This window comes from Blennius ocellaris (assembly GCF_963422515.1).
Source record: "Blennius ocellaris genome assembly, chromosome: 17".
Lineage (NCBI taxonomy): Eukaryota > Metazoa > Chordata > Actinopteri > Blenniiformes > Blenniidae > Blennius > Blennius ocellaris.
The window spans coordinates 2975165-2981164 of NC_137666.1; positions in this window are offsets into that span (position 1 = coordinate 2975165).

Below are 6000 nucleotides of genomic sequence, written 5' to 3' on the forward strand. Positions count from 1 at the left end.
ACATGAAAACTGGACACGTAGAATCAATAAAAATGTGTTTCTATAGCTGATATTTAATTAACAAAACGCAAAGTATCACACCAAAAGCAGAAACAACACACGACAACAATACTTTGCGTCTCTCCATTGTAGTTTTTTTTTTTTCCCACCCTTGTAATTTGTTGATGTGCGTTTCATGTGCCGGGGCTCCTGGAAGATGACGAGCGCCGTCTAATTAGTAAGCTAATTTACAGCGGAATGGATCTGCATGCAGGAGGTTAATACTGCCTGATTCCACAGGAAATAACTGGCCCGGCTCCAAATGGGAGCGTGGGCCGAGGCGTCACATCTCTACCTCCCCAAGGAAAGAAGCGGTACCATTAGTAATTACCTCGCGGACCACGGGGCCAGATATCTGTCCACCTCTTTATGGAGTCCACAAATTGAGGTCAGCGAGGGAGGAAGGAACGCTACAAGGTGTGTGCCCCCGGTCTCATTGTTGAAAATGCAGATGCGCCGAGTAAATGTCCTCAATTAAAATATTGCATTTCAATCGCTCCCCCCCCCCTGCCTCCGTTTATAATATTGGATGTATTTGTCATCTTTTGTTGAGACCACTGCAATTATCCGGAGGAGGCCCGAGGCTTGGAGACAGTTGACAGAATCGTTGGGCCCGACGGAGGTAGACAAAACAGGAACATTAAAAAAAAAAAAAAAAAAAAAAAAAGCGGAGCGCCATGACACCCATTGCTTCAGGTCTGCCCCCGACGAGCCGCAAACAATCTCTGCAAGCCGAGCTGCTGCAAATCAAGACATTCACAGCAAACATCTTCCTGCCGTCATTCTGTCAACCCAACCTGGCAACACCGAGACAGTGCAGCAAACCCCCGCTTTCTTGTTTTACACCAAAGATATAAAAAAAAAAAAAAAAAAATCCCCATCATCCACTCAACAGCTGTAATCAGTGGTTTGCTCCCGGGGGCATTGAACGCATGGGGTCAGGCCGAAATAACAGGCTTGAACAAAACCAGGGAGGCCTTCCATTCAGAGCGGATCTGCCGCACACCCTGCAGCAACCAGAACTACATCTGGCAACTGAACCAACGCTCGCTGGCAGAGAGCCAAAAAAACCAGAGGACACGGGAACAGAGAAGAATGTACGCAATAAGTGGACTGCAGGTAGCGGCAAGAAAACAGTGAAGCCCTTCGCTCCCATTCTCATGACTTTCAGAATAAGACTCTCCATTTGAATCTGCTGAATTACGTGGATTCGTTCTGCACTGAATGTCTGTTTGGTAGAAATAAACTTGTACAAATATGCGATAAATGACAGATATAGGAGTATTTTCACCAGAAAGGTGTCGTTAAAATTGGCTCTATGTTGAGATTAGTAATTTCTTTTTTTTTTTTGTATTGATTGTGAAACATTTTGCAAAAAACATACACTTTTTAAAACTCAGCACCAAAACAACATAAAACGTTGACGTTGAAATTGAAAGGTTATTTATTTATTTATGCCACGATTTTACCAGTTCAACAAACTCAAGATGAAATTTGGCTGCATGTAGCCCATCAACTAAAATCAGCGTAACACCCCTGGGTGAATTCAGTGTTGCTGGTTTACAGAACAGGATTAGAGCCACTTTGAATAAAAAAAATAAAAATAAAATAAACTGATTTTTGACCTTTTTTTTTCTTTTAAACCAGAATGACTTTAAACTCAGAAGTATGGGTGCCTGTAGGGAAGTAACCTCAATGACTTTGAGGCATGCAGGAGGAGTTTAAAGTCAGAACTGTGAGAAAAAAAAAAATCTGAATTCTGAATTAAAAGGCAGAATTGTGAGGGAAAAAAAAAACTTTTCCCACAGTGGCACTAATCCTCTTCACAACCTGTTTTACATTAGCAACACAAACTAAATACACTATATAGTACCAGGGTACGAGTTAGAGAAGAAACAACCAGGATATGCAGAGAAACTGCTGTGATCACATTCAAAGCTCTGAATCAATAATCCAGTTACAGTGCAGTTAAAACTTCAATGAGCCAAAAACAATGTGTTTTTTTTTGTTTTTCACTCAAGACATTGTCGTGTTTTTATACATTAATGAAAGCACAGAGATTTGAGATTGACTGGTGTCACATTCATTCCAGTGAAATCAGTGGTTTAATCCGTTGGAGCTCCAGCTACTTTAAAAAAACACCTTAAATTTTCCCACATGAAATTCGCCAAACAACAATCTACACTTTCGCTGACCATGACATTAACAACAGGCAATGAGAGCGAACCGGGGAGCGGCGCATGCAAAACAATAAATGGACAGAATAAGAGTGAGCGTGTGGTTAAATGGACTGACATTTAGTTTCTTGGGATATCTGAACAATAATATGATAATAATAATAATGCAAGTTATACACATCAGGATTCATGAGCATGCTTGCATCCAGGAGCAGCTCCGCTCGGGTTCGCTGTTCCTAAACTCAAAAAGTAGTGAACAATTTGCGAGCGTCCGTAGACATGTTTCCACAGAAATACATCGGAGGGGGCTTTAATTAAGTATTTTCGGCCCATTTCTTGTTTTTCCATACTTTAATCCTCCCAAAACGCAGACAATCAAGCCTCCAGTGAAGATCACTCGTTGCCAACCTGCCCACCATCCATGACACTGTGCGTTTCCAGAGTCAAGAAATGTGTCAGGGAGAATGACTGCAGACCCCCTCGTGCCCTGGACCCTCTCCAGCCCCCCCCCCCCAACCCACCCCTACCCTGGCAGCCGACCCAGCGAGGCCCCCCGCCAGCCAAAACTACCAGACACAAGAACAGAAGAGACTTGGTTTCGGTCGCCGATAAACAAAGTGATGCACTGCATCCGCAAAGAAGTCTACTTTGGTTTCATCTGTCCCTCACAACATTATCCCAGAAAGACCGGGGCTCAACTGTGAGTTTCTCGCAAACATTTGACATTTTTCTTTTCTGTCCCTTTTCCCCCCCAGCAGTGGTGTCCTTGTTTGGCTTACTGCAGTGTGTCACACGGCATACATTCTGGAAGCAGCACTCCAACACTGTTCAGACTCGGGTTATAGTGTCTCCTTCTTCCTCTTCGAACAGACGCCTCTCGTCGAGTTTCTTCATCCAAACTGCTGGTCTTTAATTGTTAATGATCACCTTTGAACCTTTTGGAGCTGGTATCTTTTGTTTTTTTCTTTTGGTAGCAGATGGCTTCTCTCATTTTGACACTGTAATAATAATTTGGAGTGTTTTTTATGGCAATATCGTAGAGTTCTTATAATTCCCTCAAAGAAATTCAAAAAAGTACCATTAACGCGAAATATATAGCTTTGTGCCCATTTACACGTCACAACCAGGGCATCCAATCACAGATAAGATACACTAGCGTGACACAACAGTATTGGATTGACCTGTTTTTGGATTGCAATGATCATTTTGTGCCAATTCAACATCCACATAATGGATCTACATCTTGACAAGCCGTTCATAAGCATAAATTTCAACCTTTTTCAATTTTCAGTCTCGCCAAATGCTTTCAACTACACAGAGTCAAAGGAGCCCCTTCTTAACTTGTGAGTCTGGAGTTGAATTTCAGAAGGGTACAGGTTCAATTCCCCTTGGTTGACTCGAAAAACTCCATGTTTAATATTGAGACTCCAGTGACAACGAACTAGTGTAATACCAAAGGTTGTTTTCTTAGTTTTAGTTCTAGTACTTCCGCTGGGTATCCCTCACTAATTCTAACTGGACTTTCCCAATAGAATAAAGGTGACATTTAACCTCACTATGTGTAATCATACATGAAAAGCTGCTTGGTGACAGTTCATACATTAGATTAGAGGGCTCATATTGTGCAAAATTCCCTTTATCTAAAGGTTTTCCAACAGCAATAATCGTCCCCAAACCTGGAATGATGCCCCAGAAGTGAAGAAAGTCTGTCGTCCACGGAGAGCCTGGCTTGTTTCAGTTCATAAAATGTGTGTTGCTCCAACCAGCCAACCAGAAATCAAACCCTATATATATATATATATATATATATATATATATAGTGTCATCGGGGAGTTTAGCCAATCACAATCAAGGTTGACTCCTCCCACAATTAGGCAGCTCTGCTCTGGCACATGGCACCACGAGAGGAAGCACTTCCTCCTCTTCCCAAGATGGGCATGTGTGGGCGGAGCCAGTCCAGCTCACACAGACACAGCAGATTCTGAATGCAGCTCCTTTGATCCAATATTCAAATGGAGGAGAATCAAGGAAAAGCTGGATTTTGGGGCAAGAAACTTTGAACACAACGTTTTTGGAGCAACGAGAATCACGTGAAAGTGTTGAAAAGCTGAATAATGTGACTCCTTTAACTTACTAGTATACTAAAGTATTATATTACCAAATGTATCTAAATTTTCTCTACGTATATATACGGAATTAGATTTCCATACTGCAGTTTGAAGACAAACACACGACCAAATTCCTTCTTTCGTTGTGTTGCTTGGTAGTTCTGGACAGGTTTCTCAGCATCACGCGGCTCCGCTGCTGTCAGAGATGTTTCCTTCGCACCGAGCTTTAGCGAGACCGAAGCTCGGCGCCATGCAGAGAAACAACCGCAGATTATGCATATGTCTGCTATTATTTCATATTTGGACAGCAAATCAAAAAGATTCTCCGAATCTCGAGTGCCGTAGCGCGAGAATCATTATTCAAACTGCGTCGAGCTCCTCATATTTCAGCTCCCTGGTGCACAGCGGGTTAAAGCCCGGTGTCTGATATTGAAATGGGAGAAGGTCGCCCTGCAGTCGTCCAGCTTATCTGAGAGCTGCTCTATTCCAAAAAAATAAAAAATAAAAAATTAAGGCCACAGGGGTGAGAGAGGGTCAGAGCAACCCAGATATTGGAAAAGAGGTTTACTCACATCCACCATTAGTCTCTCTAATAAAATGCTCCCCCTCTTCTTTCTCGCAGATTTCTATTAATATTCAGCGTGACCGGCCAGAGTCTTTTCCCTGACTCAGACATCCCACTATGCACTGGGGTTTCTGATCTGTCCCTCATAATTAGACTGATAAATAGGCCTCCTTCTGCCCCTTCATCTTTTTTTTTTCCTTCACTCTCTTCCCGTCCCTTTTGTTTTGCTTCCACACTCACGTCGGAAAGAGCAGCGCCTCTCTCCGAGGGGTTTAGAATGTCGAGGGAGTGGCGATCGTACGCTGGAGCTGGAAGCTTTTCGCCAAATTATGACCGAAACATTACGGACACAGAAACGAGGTGGAGAAGCCTCGTTTGTTATAGTCTATTAACGACAAATTCCTTTTCTCTGAGGATGAAGTCTTTGGGTTCCGGGCGTTTGGTGGACTGGTGTCGCTTCAGATCGCAGTGATTTCACCAGTTTTTTTCACCACAAAAGATGCATTTGCCTGTAATTTTGTAAATTTCTTCTATAAAGCCATATTCTGTGTAGCTTTCCCCCTTTTTGACCAATTCGTCTCTCTTTGTGAGCTTACCTCTGTGTATATGTATATCAAAATGAATGATTTGATGGAAATGTTTAACATTTGTAGTTTTGTGACAAATGAGAAATGCCGACTCAGCTGAAAATGTTATACCCTATAAAAGCAAGACTGCTTTGTGATCAGAGATCAAAGTTCAAATCTATGAATTTACCATGAAATGACCATTCTGTTAATATTTCAAGCATTTTTTCTCGCCTTAAAAAAAAGGCTTTGACTGCAAGGTGCAGGCAATTCTCCACCATTTCACCCGAGAACCTCAGGAAGTGGTTCAGATTTGTCGAGCCAACATGGACTCGATGTCACATTGAGCCTCCGATGGACGTGACGCGGATGACTTCACACCCACGACTCGCTCATCCCTTGTTGGCTGAGAGGCCCAAAGCTGCAGCTGCTCAGATTGTTGTTTTTTTTTTTTTTTTTTTTTTTTGGTTGCCCTGGGCACTTGAGCTCCCCCATCGTTTTTATAAGATTATCTGATACAGTTTGATGGAATCTATTTTCCATCC